The sequence below is a fragment of the Melopsittacus undulatus genome, chromosome 11 (genome assembly GCF_012275295.1).
Source record: "Melopsittacus undulatus isolate bMelUnd1 chromosome 11, bMelUnd1.mat.Z, whole genome shotgun sequence".
Classification (NCBI taxonomy): domain Eukaryota; kingdom Metazoa; phylum Chordata; class Aves; order Psittaciformes; family Psittaculidae; genus Melopsittacus; species Melopsittacus undulatus.
The window spans coordinates 20,708,821-20,721,076 of NC_047537.1; the positions used below are offsets into that span (position 1 = coordinate 20,708,821).

At 46.7% G+C, this 12,256-nt stretch overlaps 1 long non-coding RNA gene across 1 annotated transcript; it reads left to right on the forward strand.

The window, feature by feature from the left end:
- The first annotated feature begins 803 nt into the window (after positions 1–803).
- LOC117436776 (uncharacterized) lies at positions 804–8,681 on the forward strand. Its single transcript, XR_004550113.1, has 2 exons — positions 804–1,852; positions 2,967–8,681. It is a non-coding gene; the product is annotated as an uncharacterized lncRNA (long non-coding RNA).
- The last annotated feature ends 3,575 nt before the right edge of the window (positions 8,682–12,256 follow it).

Sequence of the window (12,256 nt, forward strand, 5' to 3'; positions counted from 1 at the left end):
ACAGAACCTGTACCTGGAAATCTGGTCCCTTTAGAAAAACATTTCAGAGTTACCACTGTGAAATAATACTGACAGGAGAGAAAAAGGCATGGAAACCCTCCCCAACCTACAGCATTGATGCTAGGCTCCCTGCTGATACAGACTTCGTTTTTCTGTAGGGCATTTTACTGTATTCTATAAAAAAGAAAGCACATAAACTTACAGCAGAAGACCAACATCTTAAGCACAGAGAGACATAGTTTAAAAGCTCAAGGTCCCCACATTAGCTCTGTGAGAAGCATGAGGGTACTCCGGCTTGGCCAGTCTCTGTGGGGACTGTGTTTTTATCTCTTCTCTGTTGTGTCCTGGTATCCAAAATGGGTGCTTTTCATTAACATACTGGCAATAAACAGCATGTGATGGGATTAGTTGGGAGGAGCAGCCAAAACATTTATCAATTATCTGTTTTCTTCCTCAAAGGCAGCTTCCTTCAGAGGCAGCACCTCCTCCTGTAATCACATCCTGTGCACCCTCGGTTGGTTGCTGACAATTGCTTTGCACATGCTTTGCTCTAACTGAAGTGATTCCAGCGGGTGAGCTTGGCCACGAGTGTTCCCTGATGACGGTGCTGGGGCTGGCAGTGCACGTGGGTCACACGCCTGCCCTGAGGAGCCGCTCTTCTCCTGACCATCCAGGCTCCCTGAGCAGGGATCTCCTCATTCAGCTTTCATGTCCCAGTCTCCTCTGCTTGCTCCTCCCTGGGCCGTGGATGCAGCCTGGCCTTCCTGAAATTATTGTGAACTGGGAATAAGCCGTTTCTGGAAAGGTGGGAAAGTGCAGTGAAAAAATGCCCAGATCATGCACACTGTGGCTAATGAAATGTGAATTTACGTGAGCACCCACAGCTGATGCACATTTCATGCTTGAGTGCTTCCATGTGATGAGTCCACTGCTAGCAGCAGCAGTAGTTTTAATAACATGCTTCATATTCTTGTTAGGACTTTGTACACTTCTCAGACATAAGGGACCTAATCCCAAAGTGTGCAAATGAAGCTCTTACCTGAAGCCGTATTCAGGCAAAGTGAAAATTAAGCCCAAAGCTTTTTAAAAAGCTTCTGAATAATTAGCTGATGTTTTAATGCTAATGTATTCCTATACTATACACGCTATATTAATACCCATTATCAGTTTTGGTGTGAAATATGGGAAGAATAGGTACAAAAGTTGTAATTAAAATCAGAAACCAAACTTTAGGTGAATCCTTTGGAGTGTGTGAGCACAGGAGTATTCTTATATTCTTTGTACTTACTGAGCCTCAAAGAACTGGAAAATGAGGAGCACCAGAACACCTAATAGATCTGCTTAAAGCTTCAGGTCAATAACATGCTTAAGCACATGCTTAACTTGGAGCATATGATTAATCACATCCCTGGTCCATGGAGTAATTAAACATGTGCCTATGTACTTTGTACAGTGCTCTACCAGCCTGCAGGCATTCTCTAAATACTGGTGTGCCTGAGAAAGTGGTGAATCAGAAAGTGATTTTTGGCTGGAGGTTGGAAATGAGCTTAAAAGAGTTCGTTAGGCACCCAGGACTCATTAGATTTGAACAGCTATGGAAAAGCTGGTCTTGTTAAGCAGAACTGCGTAAGGAGCAAGGTGTGGCCATTTACCTTATGGGAATGCTGTAGTTTTGTTTGAAGTGAAATGATTTTAAAATCCCTTTGCTTGGCAATTTCCTGCTGCTCCCCTATAACTGCTTCCCCTCGTGCCGGACAGACCAGACTCTGTCCCAGGAAAGCCCAAGCCGGGCAGCTTCTCTCCTAACTCACTGTTGGAAGTTTAGGTACGTGCAGAACTGGAGGCAGCACTGGTAGGTTGATGCCAGCAGCACGGCTGCTGCTTTTCCTGACTGGGATTGGTAACACGCTCCTCGGGACTGCTGCTGCTCCCTATCCCTGCACCTTCCAACTGCTCTGGTTTCTCCAGCCCTCTGTGCTGGGGGCCATACCCTTGGGCTAAGCTGCAGCAGCAAACCCAACAGGTGATGGTGGGTTCCTGGGCAGAACTGGTCTCAGACTCTTCCTGGCTATGGTCTGAAAGTCAGCATGAGCGGGAGACCATTATCAATAGGCTCTTTGGGTGCAAGCCCCCTTCTTTTGGTGGCTAAGAGACTTTTAATAGGACCACTGTGGCCAGACAGCCTGGTTGGCCAGGCAGAGCCCCTCCCCTGGTGTTCTCCCTTCCTTGTGCCAACCAGGTTCCTGTTGTCACACCAGGCAGCTCCCTTCTGGGTTGCTCTGGGGGGGTTTTCCCAACGTGCTCCTCTGGCTCTGTGATTTGACCAGGCAGTGCCACCACCTTCTTCACTGCCAGCCTGAGCCGGGGAATGGGCTCTTGACACTGAAGATGGGTGACATGTGGCAGCCTCTAGAAGGCTTTTTAATGACTAATTGTTTTATTTTATATACTTAAAGTCAGTTAGCTGCTTTAATGTCCTTGTTCTCCAAGGCCTCTGCATATAAATGCTAGTGAGGTCACCATAATGAGGCAAGTCAGTGCAGCATCAAATGCTACTACTCCAACTATTAAGCTACTATTAGCTCTCTGAGCAGTGGGAGGCTCGTTTTCAAAGCAGCCTCCATTGAAAGCCTACATAACATGTTTGCTTATAAAACCTTGTCATTTTCAAAGGGACCCAGTCAAGTTGAACAGGACCTGAATGTACCATCTCCTAAAAATAACTCTGTCTTACCAGCTCCTCTGCTGATACTAAGGGTGGGAGGGAGGTGAAGTGATGCTCTCAGCTGAGGATTGCAAACAAGTGGAAATGTAAAGCCAGGAACTGCTGTTCTTCCTAACCTGTTCATGGCTGATGGCATCTCCCAAATGCTTGGTGCAGCTGTGCTATGGTGCGGTGTCTCCTGTGGGCAGGATGGCTGGGATGAATCCTGACAGTCATGGATTTGTTCTCCTGTACTTCACAGTTAATACTTTCTTAGGGACCTCTCCTGTAATTTTCAAGATGGTGATCATCCTGATCTTGGTTTTGAGAGCAAGAAACGGAAACAAGCTTCTTTAAGAAGGCAACCCCCATGTAAGTGGTCTCTGGAAGCCGCCTTTGCCAGCATTTATTGACAGCTGCTCATTAATCTCAGGGCCACACTGGTATCAGTTATTGTGTTGCCATCACGTCCTGGGGTCAGCTGCAGCTCTGGGAAGTTACAGTCCATAGAGCTGTGGTGTGGGTTTGGCTGCTCTGAAGGCAGCCCTTATTTTTTTCGAGCTACCAAGAGCAAACGCTGCTGCCATCTAAAAGCAGAGGCTGAAGCTCTTGTCCGGGCAGAGCTGGATGGCAGCTGCTGTTAAATGTGCCAGAGTCTCTCCTGTGAGTGGGCGTTATTATTTGGTAATACCAGTCCATTCCAGCCGAGGATCGTCCCTTTGTTTTGTGTACAGGACAATTTGGTTTCAATTTTTGTTTCTGAAAGGAAACTGTCAAGACAAAATTCACACTTAAAAAACTGAAGGGAAGCAGCTTTTGTCTGCTTCTAACAATCCCCTTCCATGACTAAAGCTGCAAGAATTCTAGAAACTGCATCATTTTCTACCTTCAGTTCGGTTTTGTGCTGTTCTTGCATTTTCTGAGTTTCAGATTCAAGGCACCAAAAGACTTCAATCCCAAATCAGCCCAACAGAACTGGTGTAAACTTAGAGATAGTTGTGTGCTCTGATGATTAAAATCTGGTTGTGCTTTATCTAGCAGTGGAGTTGGGGCAGCAGGGAGCTGAGAGCAGCTTGGGCAGGAATCCTGTTTTGTAGCACCCGTAGTCTGAAGAAGGAACACATAGAACATATAAAGCCTCCATGAAGGGGATTCCCTGGAGCAGCACATTCCCATCATTGCTGGATTTGCCAAGGACATGATGCCAGTAAAATACAACTGGGGTGAAGTCCCTTCTCCAGGCTGAAACCTGCTGATTACCTGCTTTGCTGTACACTGGGTGTGCTCTGCTGCGGTGGGGTCTGCTGGAGCTTGTGGTCTCCTTGGGGTGTTGGTGTAACAGCAAGTGCTGAGGGGTTCTGGTCCTTGCCTGGGGCTCCTTCCAACTACAAAGAGTTGGGTTTTGTCAATCTGAGGAGGGGAGAAAAAAAAGAACTTATGAAAATAATACCAGCATGTATCTCATTTTAATGTGAGTCCTAAAAACTACTTGATGCTCACTACAAAGGAATTGATTCCTTAAATGAATGAAGCAGTCATGAGTGCTGCGTTCAGTGTGGGACTGCTGACGCTCTGAGTCATGCTTTGCTTCTTTCAGGCTCTGGCTTTTATGCTTCATTTAGGGCACCAACGTCATTAGCATTCAGAGAGCTGCTGCTTTTCCTTATTATTATTATGGTGCTGTTGTAATTTTTTTCAAAGATGCAAATATTTGGATCAGAACAGGGCTCATGTTTTATTACCAAATCAGGGCATGGGGTTTGCTTTCATCTGACCTGCAAGCCTTACAAGAAACTCTAAATGGAGCTAAGGTGAGGCTTTGTACAGTAAGGACAGGCTCTCGGGGAGGGTTCTGGATGCCATTTTGCTTGCTGCTGCAGAGGGTCACCCCCTGTCAGGACAGGTGAGACTGGGTCCATCCCAGCATCTTGCGGAGAGTTTATGGGAAGAAACAGAGCAGAACTATGGGTATCTTCCTATGGTTTCTGTTGAGTCCACCTCCATCAAAATCCAAAGTATTGGCGAAGTAATAGGAAAGTGTTGCTCCCTGCCTAAGAATGTGCCAGGCAGGGCAGGGCTCTCCAGGAAGATGTGTGAATGAGGGCTGAAAATCCCCAGCCAACTTCTTGGCACCCTGTAGTAAGGAACTTACAGATCTTTTTTAGATACTACTTCAGGTTCAAGTTGTGAAGTCAGTTCTAATTCCTTAATGAACAAACCAGCTTGCTTACTAAATTAAAAGCAACAGTTGCTGCAAAACTGGGCAGATCTATGTGACCTGCTCAAGCCAGATGCTGCTCTGAGCACCCTGAGCATTGCAGGTTAGGATGCGGAAGAGCAGGATGTGCAGTGCTGCCTTTGCACTGAGCTGGTCAGAACTGGGATCTCTGCTTCCCCTGCACATTCCCCTTCACCAGTGCTCACCTGATTGCCAGCACCACGTGGGTTTGCAGGATGAGCTGGTGCTGCTGCCTTCTGCCCCTGCGCTGGGGTGTTTCAGGGCTGCCTGCAGCGAGCTGTGCCAGGCTGTGTTTGATGGCATCTCTGCAGCGGCAGACGAACCAGCTGGCGTTGCACTCAAACAGAGCGTGGCGTTAGCTCAGGAGGAGCCTGCGGGGATGACAAAGCAGTTGCAGTGTGTCAGGGCTGGCACCGCGGCTGGCGCTGGGCACATCAGCAGCCGCGTGTGCCAGCATGAGCCGGCAGAGCCACGCTGCAGAGAAGGGACCCTGTGAGACTCTGCCCTCCTAGGGACAGACTGAGCGGCAGCAAGAAAAATGAGGGACTTTCAGGGGCAGCTGTGTTTTACTAACCCAGTCATAATGCCCCTAAAAATCCTTATTGTTCTTGCAATGGTCAACTGTGCCCTTCAGGGCGGAAGGCCTGCAAAGGAAAACACCTGGGGCAGGGCAAGCCTGGCAGGGCAGGTCTGTCCTCGGGAAGGTGTGATGGCAAGTGGGAGCAGGGTTTCAGGCTGGAGAAAGGTTCTGCTTGAGTGGAGCTGGAAAGATGCATTGTTGTGAATTGTGGTTGTGGAGCGTGTACTGTGTATGAAGCTCAGGGCACAGGAGCTGCGACACAAAGTGGGGGACATGAAACAAGCCAAGTGCTTTCTTCCCTGCTCTGTCTTGCATTCCCTGCCTGAGCAGTGTGAAATGCAACTGGAGAGATGCTCAACCCAACCCTAGAGAGAGCCCAAACACCCCTAGCTCCTATCACAGCTGTACTCCTCTTTCAGCTAACTGCTCTAAGTCTTTGCTCATCCACTGCACCCCTCGCTGAGCTTTATTTTCTACTCTTAATTTTCCAGATCAGCCCAAAATACAGTAATTGCCTGCAAAGAAGCAATTTGTTAAATAGAACCATAATATTAAATTATTTGCCATCTTTATGCACTCCTAATGCTTTATATCTGAGAGCTTCTATATGTTGAGAGTAAAAGTTGTTATTTTCACTGAACTCTGCAACAATGTTCAAAGCTTTTCTCTTTTAGGAACCCCACCTGGAGTTATGTGTCCATAGTCAGTCTGGCCTCACAACACCAACAGTCTGGCTGGATTACTGGTTACTTTTTTGGAAAGGTTTTGTTTAAGACTTTTATCAAGTTTATAAATTGATCAATATGTTTATCAGTTCTGCTTTATAAGCCTATGCCAATAGATTAGAAATGCATGGTTTTGCTTGTAGTGACTACACAGACTTGCTTTTACATAGCACTTGCCTATTTTTAATTGGGTTCTATGGCTCTGGAGCAAGATTTACTCATTTGTTACTTGTTATTCTCAGGAGCATTTCATCTGCTTTCCTTAAAGCTGAATTCTTTGTAAAGGAGAAGTGATGAGAAACCCTGCAGTGAGTCCCAGGTCTCGCTGAGCGTTGTGAGGATGCTGCCATAGTGACGCTGCTCCAGTTAAGGTATGGTATGAACCAGGAGCTGTACCAGCTGCTGTGCAATGTGCTCACATGAAGTCATCCTGCCATAGCTGTTGCAGAATCCCCAGCTCCCCTGTGTAAGCAAGCCCTAAAGGATAATCCTTATCTCAGTGACTGTGAGTAGATAAGAGGAGACAATGGGCGCAAGAAAGACACGTTACTATCAGCTGAGGATGGGTACTGATCAACCAGCTGGGAACAAAGAAACTTGGGCTGCTCAAGGCCCCACAGGACTGCCCTGGAGTGCTCTTCCCTGTGGCTGATTCCAGGAACATTGTGGAACTTTGGAATTGTTTCTTTCAGGAATGACTGCTTTGAGACCTTTGATTTCTGAGGCTGCCCTATTACAGGAAGCCCCAGGTCCTCTATTCCTCTCTATATGGATTCCTTCATCTAGAAACTCTCATGTCCATGTGCTACTGAAACACGATTGAAGAGCTTGAATGTTCCTTGACAAGATGGGTGGATGGAATTAATTCCTTCTGTTCTGACCCTGATATCTGCCAATCACCTCAAGTGCTAATGGGCTGCAGAGCAACAACCTACTACAGTGGAATATTTTGTGCTGAAAACAGGAAGATCGGGAATGAGGGTTTGTAACTTCTTTGGATGTGTTTTTGTGGTTCAGTTTTTATCTTTAGTATCACCACCTTACTCCAAATAAGAATATATGTAAAAATAAACACGTTTTTGCTTTGAAATACTGGAATACTCCTCCCCAGCTTCTTCCTATGTCAGCTCTGCCCCTGTGAAGAGAACCCCGCTCATGGATTTTAAAGCCAGAAGGATGAGTCTGAACTTCTACCACTGGATGCGCACAGAATAACTCCTGCAGCTCATCCTGATGCCAGGGCCCTGATGAATGGATCTTTTCCTTATGTGCTATGGGAAGTGCCTGTACAAATGTCTGACAGGCTGTTGCAGTGTTTTGTATCCTTGTGCCCTGCACCTCACAGCAAGCTGCAAGTTTCCAGTTGTTTCTTGTACAGCCTGTGGATGAAACCCTTCATGTATGTGCCTGCGTGTGGTGAACAGGAGAGCACAGCACAGGGGGTTGGTGCTATTTTTATCCCAGCTGTTCCCAAAACAGCTCTCCCAGCCAGGCAGGTCACACGCACCCCCTCCAGTTGCCACACTGCCTGTCAGAGCAGCGGGTGGGTGAGCAGAGCTCTGCAGGACACTGGGGACGTGGCCAGGGGCTGATCTGCAGGATCCCTCATGCATATCCCACAGGTACACACTGTGGGATAACACAGTGTAGCTCTTTCACACTTCAGGATATTTCCAGCGGACCCATTATGTGTTTCTCAGTGCCCAGGCTAAGCCTTACACTAAGATTGCAAGAACAAGTTAAGGTTTGGGTTTTCTAAGTTCAATGTCAATTAACACCTCTAATTTGGCCTGGAAAAATGCAGGGATATCTAAAATAAAGGTGTTTTGGAAAGTACATGCAGGCATTCATGGTATTTTTCAGACTCGGTCTCAGGTGATGCCATCAGCTTCTACTGCAGTTAACCTCTGACCCAGCCTTCCATGATGTTGCCATCCCTAGTCTAGGCTAAGCAGTATGAACATTAAAATAGACCCTACTGAAATCAAACACCCTGGTACTCACATGCACAGAATTCTTTCCCTGAAAAATGGGTAACAGCAGATGAACTAAACTTGAGCCACCATTCACGTTACTTCGCACATCCTTGGAAGGCGCACAGCATTTAGCCTGGCAATAGAGTTACAAGAGTCCACAAAGAACAAACCTGAAGTAGCAAAGAGCAAAGGGTTTAGGGTGAGATCCCAACAGGGAAAAGAAAGAAGTAAAATTTCCCTTCAAGTACAAGTAATTCTATGAATGTCACTTCAGGCACCAGTGTTTTGGGCTGCAAGGAGCCTCTCACTGCAGGGGACACTTTCTGTCCTGCCTGGTAATACTATCAGCTGCTTTCAGTGCACAACTCCTGTCCAAAATAGTTTAATGGGGTACACTCAATCAAAGAGAATTGTGTGTCAGCCACATAAATGGAATAAAGCCAGTGCAGGAAATACATTTTGGAGACAAATTTGGTGCTTTATTTTACTGAAGCCCTTTGGTACTTAGATGTAGTTCCTGATGAATAGCTGCTTCACAGAGGCAATACAGTTATTTAGGCAAAGTTTGATCATAATTTAAACATTTCATTTCCAGCAAGCCTGAAGAAATCCAAGCTCAAGGAACCCTTAGCGTTAGCAGGTCCTTGTTGGGCTTTATCTTTTTTAACTTGACCAGAATCACCCTATTTAACTAATTTGCTGGAAAGAAGCTGCCGCTTCTCCAGTGGGATGGCTGGGCCCTGTTCTGCTTGTATTGCCTGCGGTTCTGAGCTTGATATCTCGTACTGTTTGAAAAGGAAACCCAAAACACACACAGACACCTCCCCTGCACAGTCACCAGAGGCTTCCCTGAGCCTCACCTTCTGCACACAAACTCATCAGCTGGTTTAGGAGAGCTGATGTGTGCCTTTCTCTGCAACATCAGGTCTGGAAACTTTCGATCTGTCCCTGCAGCAGGACTGCTGTTCCTGGCCTCTTGTCACTGAGACTGATGCTGCTTATGTGCAGCTATTTGTTTGTTAAAAATAAAACCCCAAACCATGCTCTTTTCTGCATAGTAAGAGAGAACACTCTGGTATTCCAGGTAAATAATGTCAGGTGTAATGAGTTAAATCCCACCTTGTAATTGTCAGTTGTCCTCTTGCCTGTTTGTCATGGTACCCATCGATCACCTGTATGACCAACATGGGACTCATGTACCTGCAAAACATTCCCTGCCTTCTAAGTTCATGTGTGAACCTGTGAAGGTCACTTACTGTCTCTCTGTGTAAGCCCAGGCTGGTTCTTTAAGCACGGCAGCAGCACGCTGCTAAACAAAGAGCAATTCAGTGTTGTGGCAACCCAGTTTGTAAAGCAGCGCACCAGTAAGCCCATTGAGGGCCATAACTGATTGACTGATTGATTTCTGTATAAGTCTGCAATTAAGAGATGGCAAAGAAATTTCCTCTGGACACCCCCAGACTCCTCAGGCTGTTCATGTGCCTCATGAGAGCAGCTGAGCAGTACAAGGCTTCACAATCTGCATGAGCCGTTTGTTTTCTCCTTCAACTTCCTGTGACTTTTGTTCAGCATTTTAAAGGAAAAAATAAAGACAGATTTATGGTTTCTATAGCCTCTGGTTTACAAATATACTCCCAGTTCCGAGCTGATCCACTGCTGATGATTCATTCTGACATCCCTCAATAGTGCCAGCATATACAAGAGGCATTTCTGATCCTTACATAACAAAGTGGAACAGAAAAAGACTAATGATAAGTAAGTAGAGTCTAATGACATCTCCAGTGCTCCAGTACATAGGACAGGTTTTGGTCACAGCTATTACATATTCATACCACGCTACAGGTTGCAGTATAGTCTGGTATTTATGTCTAGCAGCACAGATCTATGGTACATGTAGTACCGTGTTTTGCTCCAAGATGAGAAGCAAGTCTATGTATTCTAGCATGTGGATTTCCAAGTAGTTACAGCTTGCTCTTAACTGGGGAAAGGAAGGCAAAGGAAATCATGTGCATAGGAGTCAAATACCATTTTTAGGAGTGGGGACTGCATGTGTATTTCAAAATGGATTAAAATAGCCAGAGACTAAGGCACACTCATGATTAATGGTCTCTTTCTGTGAGCTGAGGACACAGCCTACAGAATCTGGCCCTCCTGAAGTACAGTTTGGCCCAGCACATTTTAAAGGCACAAACTGGTTATAGTTATTTTCCTTTACGTTGTGGATCAGCTATGTCATGTGTCTTGAATTGTTAGCTCCCGTTTCTGTAGTGTGTGATGTACACGAGTAACTCTAACCCAGCCTGACCCAGTGAACACTGGTGTATCCCCCCAGCCAGCAGCCCAAAGACACTGCAGTGAGCACTTGCACCATACACTAACCCAGGTGCTGCAGCTGGCACAAACCAGTCCAACAATTGTTTTAAACCCATTCAGTTTTTGTGACTGTCCTTGCCCACAGTCTGTAACTGTGCTACTTCCTAACCCCCTGCCTGTCTCCCCGGCCAGTGGCACTGAGCAGTGCCTCTCCTCAGCAGGAGCAGGCACTCTCCTGATGGAGAATCTTGCAACTGGGGGTTATTCTTTAACCCCACTCCCCCCAGGCCAGTCTCGGCAGGGTAAGGAGAGCCTGCAGCACTGCAGCAAGGCTGGCACTCTGATGATCTGCTGCCAGAGAAAGCTCCACAGCACCCTATGGGTGCTGGGGGAGGCTGAAACCCAAGAGGAGGTGAGCTGGGGGCTGCTTCACGCTCCACCCACACTCACTGTGTGGCTTAACCTCTGTGTGCCTCCCACCCCAGGCTGCACCAGAGAGAGGAGCCTCTGCCTGGCCCAGTGCACTTCTGCAGCTCTTAACTGATCTGTGCTGCTAAACAGCCTCACCATAAATGAGTACAAGGTGTCAAAGAAGGATGCGTTAGTGGGAAAGACTCTGCTGAAACAAAGCTTAGATAGAAAACACGTGCGTGCTAAGAGCACACCCTCTCCCCAGCCCTGCTCCTCGCCCTCTGAGGGGTGATTAATGCCTTACAGACACACTGGCTGGTGTTCAGTACCTCTGCCTTGTCCTCGCATCCCTATGGCCTGCCAGGCCAGTGGGGTTTCAATGCAGGAAAGAGGCCAACCGAGGAGCTGAGCGGCACCATCAGTGCAGCTGCCCTGTTCCAGCATCATGCCAACACCACTGATGTGCCCATTAACGGTGTTTCTTTTCCTGCATATAGAAAAACAGTACAAGGCATTACTATAAGAAAACTTGAAAATGACACAAGTGAGGAACTTCTGGGAATTCCTCAGGTTTTTCCAGCTGCAGAGGAGGGTGAAAATTGTCAGCTATAAAAATATTATAGCTAATGCTGTTAAACAAATCATCATTTGTCAACAGGTAGCTGAATTCCATCCAATTGTGCTGGCAGAGCCAGAACTGATTTTTCCCCAATACCATTGTACAGTTAGCAGCTGGCAGAAAACTGGCAACCGAGGCTGTGCTGGATGAATAACCCCATGAGCCTCGGAGCAGAAGGCACAGTATCTCATGGAGCAACTGCAGCTCAGGCTGGAATGTGTTGAACAAACGCGTGTTAACAATCCGTATACAGGCAGGGAATTGCTTGATGAAAAGGTGCTGGAAAAATGTCATTTAAATACGAAACAGATTTCCTTGGGTTATCAAAAGAACAAGCCAGGGTTTATGTCTATGAATGCTAAACTGCAGCAGCAAAGCAGCAAATGTTAGCATTTCTCACTCATTGAAATGGAGAGTCTGGTAATAATGAGTGAGATGTCCCAACCAGTTCTAAGATAGGAAAGGCAAGCCAGAAAGCCAACAGAGAGAACTGGTTTTATACTGGTTTCACAGCTCCCAGATTCTGCTGGAAAATGTTCCACCCTTCCAGATGTTTGCTGGGGGAGAGGGGAGAGATGCTGTGATTTCAAATGCTGTGCTGCTTCTGAGCTGATCAGACCACACTGCACCCTCTGGGAGAAGGGAAGGTAGTAAGTGAAAATGCCCCACCAGGAGATATTGCCTTGGGC